Source organism: Arachis hypogaea, chromosome 14 (assembly GCF_003086295.3).
Source record: "Arachis hypogaea cultivar Tifrunner chromosome 14, arahy.Tifrunner.gnm2.J5K5, whole genome shotgun sequence".
NCBI classification, from domain to species: domain Eukaryota; kingdom Viridiplantae; phylum Streptophyta; class Magnoliopsida; order Fabales; family Fabaceae; genus Arachis; species Arachis hypogaea.
In genome coordinates, this window is record NC_092049.1 from 67,277,274 (window position 1) to 67,291,534 (window position 14,261).

The following is a 14,261-nucleotide window of genomic DNA, read 5'->3' on the forward strand; positions in this document are numbered from 1 at the left end:
TGAGGTAATTTCTGCCTATCCAATGCATTTAGTTCATAGGTGAGCAAGGGAGGTTCATCTTCCCAAGTCTCATTACCAAATAATTTGGTATTCAGCTTCATGATTGCACCAAGGTACTTAGCAACTTGCTCTTCAGTAATGTCTTCATCCTCTTCAGAGGAAGATTACTCATCAGAGCTCATGAAGGGCAGAAGCAAGTTGAATGGAATCTCTATGGTCTCTGTATAAGCCTCAGATTCCTTCAGGTCCTCATTGAGGAACCCCTTAGTGTTCAAAGGACGTCCCATGAGGTCTTCCTCATTGGGATTCACGTCCTCCTCCTCCTCTCTGGGTTCGGCCACACCAAGTAAGGTTATGGCCTTGCACTCTCTTTTTGGATTCTCTTCTGTATTGCTTGGGAGAGTACTAGGAGGAGTTTCAGTGATTCTTTTACTCAGCTGGCCCACTTGTGCCTCCAAATTTCTGATGGAGGACCTTATTTCATTCATGAAACTTAGAGTGGCCTTAGATAGATCAGAGACTATATTTGCTAAGCTAGATGGATTCTACTCAGAATTCTCTGTCTGTTGCTGAGTGGATGATAGAAAAGGCTTGCTATTGCTAAACCTGTTTCTTCCACCATTATTAAAGCCTTGTTGAGGCTTTTGTTGATCCTTCCATGAGAAATTTGGATGATTTCTCCATGAGGGATTATAGGTGTTTCCATAGGGTTCACCCATGTAATTCACCTCTGCTATTGCAAGGTTCTCAGGATCATAAGCTTCTTCCTCAGAAGATGCCTCTTTAGTACTATTGGATGCAGCTTGCAATCCATTCAGACTCTGAGAAATCATATTGACTTGCTGAGTCAATATTTTGTTCTGAGCCAATATGGCATTCAGAGCATCAATTTCAAGAACTCCCTTCCTCTGAGGCGTCCCATTACTCACAGGATTCCTTTCAGAAGTGTACATGAACTGGTTATTTGCAACCATGTCAATGATTTCTTGAGCTTTTGCAGGTGTTTTCTTTAGGTGAATGGATCCACCTGCAAAATGGTCCAATGACATCTTTGATAATTCAGACAGACCATCATAGAATATATCCAGGATGGTCCATTCTGAAAGCATGTCAGAAGGACACTTTTTGGTCAGTTGCTTGTATCTCTCCCAAGCTTCATAGAGGGATTCACCTTCTTTTTGTCTGAAGGTTTGAACATCCACTCTAAGCTTGCTAAGCTTTTGAGGAGGAAAGAACTTGGCTAAGAAAGTTGTGACCAGATTATCCCAATAGTTCAAGCTATCTTTAGGTTGAGAGTCCAACCATATTCTAGCTCTGTCTCTTACAGCAAACGGGAAAAGCATAAGCCTGTAGACCTCGAGATCAACCCCATTGGTCTTAACAGTATCACAGATCTGTAAGAATTTAGTTAAGAACTGAAAAGGAGCTTCTGATGGAAGTCCATGAAACTTGCAGTTCTGTTGCATCAGAGAAACTAATTGAGGCTTTAGCTCAAAATTGTTTGCTCCAATTGCAGGGATTGAGATGCTTCTTCCATGTAAGTTGAAATTTGGTGCAGTAAAGTCACCAAGCATCTTCCTTGCACCTCCACCATTGTTATTGGTTTCGGCCATCTCAACTTCTTTTTCGAAAATTTTAGTAAAGTCCTCTTAAGAGTGTTGTGTTTTAGCTTCTCTTAGCTTCCTCTTCAGAGTCCTTTCAGGGTTCGGATCAGCTTCAACAAGAATGTTCTTATCCTTGCTCATGCTCATGTGAAAAAGAAGAGAACAGAAAAGAAGAGGAATCCTCTATGTCACAGTATAGAGATTCCTTTATATGAGTAGAAGAAGAAAAGAATAGAAGAAGAGAAATTTGAACACCAAGAGGAAGAGAGGGTTCGAATTTTGAGATGAAGAGAAGTGTTAGTAAATAAATAAATAATTAGAAGGAGATGAGAGAGGGAAGAATTCGAAAATTAAAAAAAATAAAATAAAAATATTTTTGTTTTTTAATTTAAAATTAGTTAGAATTCAAAAATTTTAAGAAGAAAAATAAAATTAAATCAAATTAAAATTTAAAACAAATAGTTAATTAAAAAGGAATTTTGAAAATAAGGGGAGGGGTTTTCGAAAATAAGAGAGGGAAAATTAGTTAGGTAGTTTTGAAAAAGATATGATTGAAACATAAAACTTTTAAAATCAAACAAAAAGTCAAGTAGTTAATTGAAAAAGATTTGAAAATCAAATTTGAAAAGATAGGATGTTAGAAAAGATTTTGAAATTGATTTTGAAAAAGATGTGATTGAAATTTATTTTGAAAAAGACTTGAAAAAGAAATTTAAAAAGATTTGATTTTGAAAAATTAAAGTTGATTACTTGACTAACAAGAAACAAAAAGATATGATTTTAAATTTTAAAGATTGAACCTTTCTTACTAGGCAAGTAACAAACTTAAAATTTTTTGAATCAATCACATTAATTGTTAGTAAAGATTTTCAAGTTATGAAACAAAATAGGAAAAGGATTTTTGAAAATCAATTTGAAATTTTCGAAAATTATGAAAGAAAAATGAAAAAGATTTGAAAAAGATAAGGTTTTTAAATTGAAATTTTGACTTGACTCATAAGAAACAATTAAATTTTAAAAAGTTTTGAAAAAGTCAACTCAAATTTTCGAAAATTTATGAGTGAATAAGGAAAAGATATTTTTTTATTTTTGAATTTTAATGATGAGAGAGAAAAACATCAAAAAGACTCAAAACATGAAAATTATGAATCAAAACACACAATGCATGCAAGAACACTTTGAATGTCAAGATGAACACCAAGAACTTATTTTTGAAAATTTTTAAGAAAAGAAAAACATGCAAGACACCAAACTTAAAAATTTTTAATGTTGAGACACTAACAAATTGAAAATGCATATGGAAAACAAGAAAAGACATAAAACTTAAAAATGCAAAGATCAAACAAAGGAGGTCATCAAGAACAACTTGAAGATCATGAAGAACATATGATGAATTATCGAAAATTAAAGGAAATTGTAAAAGCATGCAATTGACACCAAACTTAAGAATTGACACTATACTCAAACAAGAAACACAAAATTATTTTTGGTTTTTATGATTTTATTAAATATTTTTTTTTTTGGATTTTTCAAAAATTATTTGGAAAAATAAGGATTTCAAAATTTTTAATAAGAATTCCAGGAATCATGCAAAGTTAGTCTAAAGCTTCGGTCCAGGAATTAGAAATGGCTTACTAGCCAGCAAAGCTTTCAGTGAAAGCTCTGGTCCAAAACACTAGACATGGCCAATGGCCAGCCAAGCTTTAATATACAAATTAGGCATACAACAGATGAATTGATGAGAAACAAAAAGCTCTTACGATGATGAGTTAAAACCTCGGTCCAGAAGATTAGACATGGCTTCACAGCTAGCCAGATTTCAACAGATCATCATGAAACTCCAGAATTCATTCTTAAAAATTCTGAAGCCATAGAATAATTTATTTTTATAAATTTTTTGAAAATTTTTCGAAAATAAAAGAATAAAAAAAAACTTAAAATTAAAAAAAAATTACCTAATCTGAGCAACAAGATGAACTGTCAGTTGTCCAAACTCGAACAATCCCGGGCAACGGCGCCAAAAACTTGGTGTTGTTGCCGGACCAAAATCTTGGCACTGTTGTTTCCGGAAACAAATGTGAAATTGGTGTTCGTTCCCTCCCCGGTAACGGCACCAAAAACTTGGTGCACGAAATCGTGATTGTTCGTTCCCCATCAACGGTGCCAAAAACTCAGCACGCACGTTTGCAATCTTAAATTCTTTTTCACAATTTCGATACAACTAACCCGCAAGTGTACTGGGTCGTCCAAGTAATAAACCCTACGTGAGTAAGGGTCGATTCCACGGAGATTGTTGGCTTGAAGCAAGCTATGGTCACCTTGTAAATCTCAGTCAGGCGGATTCAAATGGTTATAGAGTTTTAATAATTAAAAGATAAATAAAACGTAAAATTTCAGATAAGCGTAAGGAGATGCGTTGTTCCTTCTAAATCTCTGCTTTCCTACTGCCTTCATCCAATCCTTCATACTCCTTTCTATGGCAAGCTGTATGTTGGGTGTCACCATTGTCAATGGCTACTTCCCATCCTCTCAGTGAAAATGGTCCTCTACGGTTTCTCGTATGGCTAATCAGCTGTTGGTTCTCGATCATGTAGGAATAGGATTTACTATCCTTTTGCGTCTGTCACTACGCCCTACAATCGCGAGTTTGAAGCTCGTCACAGTCATCCCATCCCAAATCCTACTCGAAATACCACAGACAAGGTTTAGACTTTTCGGATCTCAAGAATGCTGCCAATTGATTCTAGCTTATACCACGAAGACTCTGATCTCACGGAATGGAAGGCTCTGTTGTTAGGAGAGGCAACCATGCATCGTGGACCAGGAATCCAAGAGATACACACTCTAGCTTATTTTCATGTAGAACGGAAGTGGTTGTCAATCACGCGTTCATAAGTGAGAATGGTGATGAGTGTCACATAATCATCACATTCATCATGTTCTTGTGTGTGAATGAATATCTTAGAATAAGAATAAGCATGAATTGAATAGAAGAACAATAGTACTTTGCATTAATGCTCGAGGAACAGTAGAGCTCCGCACCTTAATCTATGGTGTGTAGAAACTCCACCGTTGAAAATACATAAGAACAAGGTCTAGGAATGACCGAATAGCCACCCTCCCCAAATGGCATATGAATTTGAAATTAGGAAAAAAGACTCCTAGTACAATAGTAAAAAGTTCTATTTATACTAAACTAGTTACTAGGGTTACAAAATTAAGTAATTGATGCAGAAATCCACTTCCGAGCCCACCTGGTATGTGCTTGGGCTGGGTATTGAAGCTTTCACGTGTAGAGGTCTTCCCTGGAGTTAAATGCCAGTTTGTAACTTGTTTCTGGCGTTTGACTCTGCTTTGCAACTTGTTTCTGGCGTTTAACGCCAGAATAGGGCAAAAATCTGGCGTTAAACGCCAGTTTGCATCATCTAAACTCGGTCAAAGTATGAACTATTATATATTGTTGGAAAGCCCTAGATGTCTACTTTCCAACGCAGTTGAGAGTGCGCCAATTGGGTTTTTGTTGCTCCAGAAAATCCACGTCGAGTGCAGGGAGGTCAGAATCCAACAGCATCTGCAGTCCTTCTTCAGCCCTTGATCAACCTCTTCATATTCTTCAATTTCGATATACACCAATTCAACTTTTTCCCCTTGGTAGCTTTCTTCCGATTCGCTCTCTTTCTCATTGCTCACCAAGGGTATGGGAGGTTGTGCACATTCTTCTATAATTTCAACTTCATGTCCAATGGGAGAGGATTCCATTATAGAGAGAAATTCATCCATGATTGAATCCATCTCTTGATAAGCCTCTTCCAAGTCTCCAATGATGATATGCCTTGGAGGTTGCGCACCCTCCTTAACATTAATATCAAGCTTCTTGGAAGAGTGCTCTATGATGCTACATTCCCATGGACTTTCAACATCTCCTAGATCTTCAACCACTTCTTCCTTTTCTTCAATGATCATAGGCTCCTCCAATTGTTCTAACACAAAGTGGCATCCCTCATTTTCCACCGGAATTTTCAATCTCTCCTTCATGCTATGCTCTTCAATTGATTCTTCACATGTAGCTATGGAAGCACCTTGTGTTCAAGCATTGGTAGGCTAAAGTATGCACTACCTTGGTCAAGTTAGTCACAAACTCTAGGGTGTTCCTTTGCATATCCACTTTTCCTTGATGTAGCAAGGTGAGAGAGTCATCTATTGGGGCTTGGGGTGGATAAGAGGGTTCATTATTTTGGAGAGAGGGTTCATAGTAGGAAGGTGGTTCTTCTTGGTAAGGGTATGGAAGTGGTGTACATTGAGGTGGTTCTTCATAGTAGTCATGATAGAGTTGTGGTGGTTCTAAAGGTTCTTGCTCATAATGGTCATAAGAATATGGTATGGGTGATTGGTCATGTGATGGATGTGGATCATAGGAAGGTGTTTGGCAGTGAGAGGCTTGTGAGAATGGTTGAGGTTCATGTTGAGGATAAGAGTTATAGGCATATGATGGTGGTAGTTGATTTTCACATAAAGTTTCACCATAGCTATTGAATTGACATGCATTAGGATGGAAATTATACCTATACGCATCCGGAGGTTGTTACCAATAGGAGTGATCAATTCCTTGAGGCTCCTACCATCTTTGTTGGTTCCATCCATAATGAGTGTCATCATTGAAGTTCACATTTCCTACAACATAATTAGAACCAAACTTATAGCCAAAGTGAGAATTCATAATAGCAAGAGAAAATAAAAGCAAAAATCAAATAAGAAGCAAGAAAATTAAATCCTAAAACTAGCAAGAACTAACAAAAGCAAACATACAAACATATCAAGTCATCTAATAGAATCAAGGTGAATTAAATTTAGCTATTTTGAGTCGTAAAAGCAGGTTTTCACTCTTAAGCACAATTAAAGGAGAAGTTATAAAACCATGCTATTTCATTGAATAAATGTGAGGAAAGGTTATCAAAATGCTCTAAATTCAACACAAGATAAACCCTACAAATGGGGTTTATCAGTACGCGTCAGGTATGCGCACGCGTTGCTGTGAAAATCTCCAGATCATGCGCACGCGTGAGCCATGCGTGCCCGTCGATGCTCGCTGGTTGTCTCCTTTATTTCTTGTGCTCCTTCCTTTTTTGCAAGCTTCCTCTCCATCCTCTAAGCCATTCCTGCCCTATAAAGCCTCAAAACACTGAACACACAGATCACGGTATCGAATGGCATAAAGAAGGATTTAAAATACACAAATTAAAGGCTTAGGAAGCAAGTTTTCAATTATGGAACAAAACTAGGAAGGAATTGTAAAATCATGCAAATTATATGAATAAGTGGCAAAGACTTGATGAAACCACTCAATTGAACACAAGATAAATCATAAAATAGTGGTTTATCAACATCCCCACACTTAAACATTAGCATGTCCTCAGGCTTAGCTCAAGGAGATCAAAAGACTAAATAAGGGAAAGTAAGACTCATGAAATGCAACCTATGTATGAATGCAACTATATGCTAAAATGATTCTGCCTACTTGGTTAAAAGTAAATAAGTTCTTCAAGACAAACATAAATCAGATATCACTAATTAAAATCATACAGTAAAGACAAGTAAACTTGTAAGAAGACAGCTCATGAAAGCAGGAAACATAGAATCAAGCATTGAACCCTCATTGATAGTGTATGTGCACTCTAATCACTCAAGTGTATAGGGTAATCACTCTACTCTTCTCTAGTCATGCTTTCTAAACTGTGTTCTTCACCTAACCAATCAACAAGTATTTAATGTACTAATGCAAACATCATGAGGTCTTTTCAAGGTTGTAATGGGGCTAAGGTAAAGGTGAGGGTATATATATGGCTAAGTGAGCTATAAATTGAATCCTTGATTAACCTAAGCTCTTACCTATACATACACTCTCTATACTTTTAAAATCATGCCTAGCTACCCAAAGTTCCCACTTTTGCATATTTGACATACTCGTGCATCAACTTTTCTTTTAATTTTCAGCACATATGCATTGATCTTTTTCTTTAACTTAACATTGGGGTAATTTTGTCCCCTTATTTATTTATTTAATTATTGAATATTTTTAGATTTTGTTTTTTAAAAGTAAAAGTGAACATAACTTATCAATGCACATGGATTTTTAATTTTTCTGGTCTCACATGAGTAGGTACCCAAATTCCTAATATTTTATCAAAGTAAAAACATAACATATTCCCTTATTAACCCATGTTCCCACAGTTTTCCCACACTTAATTGACACACAATTTCTATCTTAAGCTAACCAAAGATTCAATTGGGGTGTTTAATTGTTTTTCTGCTTAAGGCTAGTGATGTAGTAAAATATAGAACAAATAGGGATTAAAAGGCTCAAAGTGGCTAACAAAGGTAAATGGAAGGGTAGGCTATTTGGGATAAGTGAGCAAAAATAATTAATGGCCTCAATCATATGCATGCATATAAATACATTAAATATTGGACATATAGGATGGAACAAAATAAAAATTACAATCATAGAGAAGAAAACACACAAGAATAAAATATTATGGTTAAATAGTGTAACCATGTAATTAAGCTCAAATCTCACAGGTTGTGTGTTCTTAGCTATCATTCATGTTCCAATTTACAGTCTTCAAACAAGTTTAACACAAAAGTTTTAATTTAAATTATAGAAATTTTCAAAATAGAGTCTTGAAAAGAAACTTATTATTTTTCAACCAAATAGAACATGCATGCAAACACCTATTACTTTGAAATTTTTCCTATCCTAACAAAAGAAAAAAATGACCTATTGGTGTTAAGAAAGAGTAGTTACTTCCGGAAGTCAGGTACTAACCGACCTCCCTACAGTTAAAGCTTGGCACCATCCTCGATGCCATCAGTCAGGAACAAAGGGGGGCTGGTAACAGCATCTCCACAGTCGGGGTTGTCATGGCTCCCAGTGCTGGTAGGTGAAGTGGAGTCTGGAGGTACGTTGTCACGATTCAGGTGGGTGGTTGCCAACAATCAGCTCCTTGAGGTATGTAAATCGATGCTTGTTACGGCGCTCTCTTTTCTTTGCCTGCTGGTCAAGTCGGTCCAACCTCTCAAATATCTAAAGAAGCAGTTGATTTATTGAAGGCGCTTGTGATGTGGAAGGGGAAGGAATATCTCCGGTCGGTTCTGCAGGCCGGCTAGTAGTGGCTGCTGGGGGTCTGATGTATTTCCCGTTAGGGACGTACTGATCATCCCGTGGAAGTATGGCCTTGGTGTCCTGGTGTACGAAATCGTGATTGTTCGTTCCCCATTAACAGCGCCAAAAACTCAGCACGCACGTTTGCAATCTTAAATTCTTTTTCACAATTTTGATACAACTAACCAGCAAGTGCACTGGGTCATCCAAGTAATAAACCTTACGTGAATAAGGGTCGATCCCACGGAGATTGTCGGCTTGAAGCAAGCTATGGTCACCTTGTAAATCTCAGTCAGGCGGATTCAAATGGTTATAGAGTTTTAATAATTAAAAGATAAATAAAACATATAATTTGAGATAAGCATATGGAGATGCGTTGTTCCTTCTGAATCTCTGCTTTCCTACTGCCTTCATCCAATCCTTCATACTCCTTTCTATGGCAAGCTGTATGTTGGGTGTCACCGTTGTCAATAGCTACTTCCCGTCCTCTCAGTGAAAATGGTCCTCTACGTTGTCCCGCATGGCTAATCAGCTGTTGGTTCTCGATCATGTAGGAATAGGATTTACTATCCTTTTGCGTCTGTCACTACGCCCTACAGTCGCGAGTTTGAAGCTCGTTACAGTCATCCCATCTCAGATCCTACTCGGAATACCACAGACAAGGTTTAGACTTTTCGGATCTCAAGAATGCTGCCAATTGATTCTAGCTTATACCACGAAGACTCTGATCTTACAGAATGGAAGGCTCTGTTGTCAGGCGAGGCAACCATGCGTTGTGGACCAGGAATCCAAGAGATACACACTCTAGCTTATTTTCATGTAGAACGGAAGTGGTTGTCAATCACGCGTTCATAAGTGAGAATGGTGATGAGTGTCACATAATCATCACATTCATCATGTTCTTGTATCCGAATGAATATCTTAGAATAAGAATAAGCATGAATTGAATAGAAGAACAAATAGTACTTTGCATTAATACTCGAGGAACAGCAGAGCTCCACACCTTAATCTATGGTGTGTAGAAACTCCACCGTTGAAAATACATAAGAATAAGGTCTAGGCATGACCGAATGCCAGCCTCCCTAAATGGCATATGAATTCAAAAATAGGAAAAAAGACTCCTAGTACAATAGTAAAAAGTTCTATTTATACTAAACTAGTTACTAGGGTTACAGAATTAAGTAATTGATGCAGAAATCCACATCCGGGCCCACATAGTGTGTGCTTGGGCTGAAAATTGAAGCTTTCACATGTAGAGGTCTTCCTTGGAGTTAAACGCTAGTTTGTAACTTGTTTCTGGCGTTTGACTCTGCTTTGTAACTTGTTTCTGGCGTTTAATGCCAGAATAGGGCAGAAAGCTGGCGTTAAACGCCAGTTTGCGTCGTCTAAACTCGGGCAAAGTATGAACTCAGTTGAGAGCACGCCAATTGGGTTCTGATGCCAAGGCATCATAGGCTAGTTTCACTAGCATTTTTCTGTTAGTTTTAGTTGTTTTATGCATTTTCTTGAGCTTAAAGTAACCAAAAATGGTTAAATGAAGAACAAAGTAATGAACCATCCAAACAATATGATTTCGATGCAAATTCCATGAGTTTTAGTTATATTACTTAAATGCTATGAATGAAAGATTTCTCATGAAATTTTGCAAGACTTTGATGCAATTGTTTGGATGATTTCAGGGAAGAAGAGGCTAAGCAAGGAAGCAACAAAATCAATAAAGGAAGCTTGAATATCACATGTGGAGTTTAAGTTCCAGTTTAAGCCTAAACTGGAGCTTAAACGCCAAAATCATGAAGGATAAGAAATGCTGGGATTGAAGTTTAACCTCCAGTTTGACCTCAAACTGGAGGTTAAACGCCAGAATGAAAAGCCTCACTTAAGGAGCATTCCACGTTTAACCTCCAGTTTGACCTCAAACTGGAGGTTAAACGCCAGAATGAGTATGCCACCCAGGGAGGAGTTCCACGTTTAACCTCCAGTTTGACCTCAAACTGGAGGTTAAACGCCAGAACCAGGAAGAGTACCAGGGGCCATTCCACGTTTAAGCTCCAGTTTGACTCAAACTGGAGCTTAAACGTGTTCGATAGTTTTTTCACTCCAGGGTTGCTCTCTCCATCTCCACGTTTAACCTCCAGTTTGACCCCAAACTGGAGGTTAAACGTGTTCGACACCTCCAGGGCTGCCCTTCCTATCTCCACGTTTAAGCTTCAGTTTAACCTTAAACTGAAGCTTAAACGTGTTCGACTACATGACTCTCCAGGGCTACCTTCTTCCATTTCCACGTTTAAGCTTCAGTTTAACCTTAACTGAAGCTTAAACGTGCTTCTACAAATGGCATCACTGGAAGTGTCTGGCGTTTAAGTTGCAGTTTAAGCTTAAACTACAACTTAAACGCCACTCTTGAAAAAAGGTTTCTGGGCCAAAAATATTGTGATTTAAGTTAGTCTTTGAGCACAATTATTAACTTAAACTTACTTTGGTATGAAACCCAATTGAATATCATGGTTTATGGGATTGGGCCTGAGGGATTGATGAGTTTGAAATCTCATTTATTGAGTCATGTGCCATTATTTGATTATCACTAAGTTGGCTCAATAAATGTTACAGGATTTGGATCAACAACCTCATCAAGATTATGGATCATAAACCCAAGACAAAAGGAAAGCAAGGAGAGGCCTCAAAGCCCAAGAAGCACAACTGAAGCTCAATATAGAAAGTGTATAAATAGGATAGAAGTTAAGTTAGAAGGGACTTTGACATTCATTTTTAGCTAGTTTCTTTTTCTTTGTAATTGAATTCAGAGCTATGATTCACTAAACCCCCTTTCATTGGGTTAGGGAGCTCTATTGTAATTCAATGAATCAATAATAGTTTATCTTCTTCTTCAATCTTTTCTCTTGAATTTTGTTAGAAAGCTTCTCGATTTAATTCCATTGAGTAGTTGTCTTGGGAAAGAGACTACTCATACTTGGAATCCTTCGGAGCCTTGGGAAAGGAATGGAGGATTCATGCTAGAGAAGCTTTCTCACAGTGGATTGGATTGGGGTTTGGATGGATATTGTGACATGTAATCCTACCAAATTGTGGTTCATGAAATTGTGTGGTATAATCAGTGATCAAGCATCATCTCTTCTTATGAACATTTAAACCAAGGGATTGGGAATTTGTTTGTTTTTAGAGAGCATTGGTGAGCCAAGGAATTGGGATCCAATCATATAAGATTGCCAAGCAAAATTCAATGAATGCATTGGTTGAGGAAGAGATTTACATGTTTTGATTCGGAGATTTCAATATCTCCTAAACCCAATGAATTCCCCATTTCTGATTTCCACTTTCTCTTTACATTCTGCAATTCAATTCTTGCAATCATCCCCATTCCCTTTTAATTTCAGCAATTTACATTTTGCTCTTTAATTCATGCAATTTAAGATTCAGCCATTTAATTTTCTTGTCATTTACTTTTCCCGCCAATTTTACATTCCGCAATTCTCATCTCAAATCTTGATTCCGCTCAACTAGAACACACTTCTAATCCGAATTGCTCACTCAACCAATCCTTGTGGGATTCGACCTCACTCTATTGTGAGTTTTTACTTGACGACGATAACCGGTGCACTTGCCGGAAGGAATTTTGCCGATCGTGCAATTTCCTAAATCGTAGCATAACACGTTTATGCGCATCAAGTTTATGGCGCCGTTGCCGGGGATTGGTTTTCGATTGACAATTCTCAAATTGGAAGCTAACTAGATTGAGCAATTTTCTCTTGCTTTGTTAATTCTGTTCTAAATACTTGTTGAATTTTAATTTCTGCACTTGGTTACATGCTTTCCTTCTTTATGCCTTTAAATTCATGCAACTAACTCACTGACTCACTAACTGTTTGAATTAATTCCTCAATTGAGCTGACCATACTCTTCCATTAACCAAGAGTATTTTACCTGTTTGTGTTTGAGCTGTGTTCTTGTATGACAGGTAGGAGAGGAGAGACATCAACTCCTCCATATACCGAACCGGAAAGGACCCTTCATAGACTTAGAAGGGAAGCAAGAGGGAAGAGAGTAGTGGGAGAAGAGGAATCTGAAGGAGAATCTGAGGACAATTTTGAGGAAGCTCTAGATCTCAACATGGATAGAGAAGTTCACAACCATGAGAGAGCTGATGGAAACAATGCCATTCCTGAGAGGAGGGTTCTTAGTTCATACATAAACCCAACCTCTGGGAATTGTGGTAGTAGCATCCAGAAACCACCCATTCAGGCCAACAATTTTGAGCTCAAGCCACAGCTAATATCATTGGTGGAAAATCATTGTTCCTTTGGAGGAAGTGCTAATGAAGACCCAAACCAACATCTCACAAAATTCCTGAGAATTTGTGACACTGTGAAGTCCAATGGAGTCCAGGAAGATGCCTATAAACTGCTCTTGTTCCCATTTTCACTTAGGGACAAGGCAGCTAAGTGGCTGGAATCATTCCCAAGGGGGAGTCTAACCACATGGGATGAGGTGGAAGGCAAGTTTCTGGCACGTTTCTACCCTCCACAAAAGGCCAATAGGCTTCGATCTGAGGTCCAGACTTTTAGACAACAAGATGGTGAAACTCTCTACGAGGCATGGGAGAGATTCAAGGACTTGACAAGGAAATGCCCACCAAACATGTTCCATGATTGGGTGCAATTGCACATCTTCTATGATGGGCTCTCTTATGAATCAAGGAAGGCTGTAGACCATTCATCAGGAGGTTCATTGAACAAGAAAAAGACCGTGGAAGAAGCCATTGAAGTGATCGAGACAGTGGCTGAGAATGAGTACTACTATGCATCAGAAAGGCACAACACTAAGGGAGTCATGGAGCTGAACCATGTCGATACAATTCTAGCCCAAAACAAGGTGTTTGCCAAGCAACTAGCAGAGCTTACCAGGCAATTAGAAACAAAGCAAGTGGCTGCAATACACACACAAGATCAAGAGGAAGTAGGCATTGAAGGAGGTGATTGGGATGAGGTTAACTATGTGGGAAACCAACAAAGGCAATCATATGATCCACACTCCAACACTTACAACCCAGGCTGGAGAAACCACCCAAACTTTGGGTGGGGAAACCAACAAACCCAACCACAAAACCACAAACCTTACAACCACAACCAACAAAACAATTCCACATACCAAAACTCCAACCAAAGATCATACCAAGCCACACAAAACACTTACCCCCAATCATCATATCATGGCCAAAATAATCAACATACCCAACCTAATCCGAACCAACAATTTCAAGATCAATTAAACCGGATGGAAGGAATGATGGCAACCATGAGCCAAGACATAATTGAATTGAAGAGCTTCAGGGATGATGTGAGAACTACCTTAAGAAACCATGGTGAAAAACTCAAAAGGTTGGAATCTCAAGTAGGAGAGCTATCTCAACAGGCACCCAAATCAACTGCAGTGTTCCCTAGTGACACAGAAAAGAATCCTAAGGGGGAACAAAAGAGAGTAAG

The 14,261-nt window shown here is 38.1% G+C and overlaps 2 non-coding genes across 2 annotated transcripts; one reads left to right on the forward strand and one right to left on the reverse strand.

Moving 5' to 3' along the window:
* Positions 1 to 1,103: 1,103 nt before the first annotated feature.
* Positions 1,104 to 1,211, forward strand: LOC112745731 (small nucleolar RNA R71). The gene has a single exon (XR_003173644.1). It is a non-coding gene; the product is annotated as a small nucleolar RNA R71 (small nucleolar RNA).
* A 12,103-nt stretch (positions 1,212 to 13,314) lies between these two features.
* Positions 13,315 to 13,418, reverse strand: LOC112746415 (small nucleolar RNA R71). Its single transcript, XR_003174301.1, has one exon. It is a non-coding gene; the product is annotated as a small nucleolar RNA R71 (small nucleolar RNA).
* Between the last annotated feature and the right edge of the window lie 843 nt (positions 13,419 to 14,261).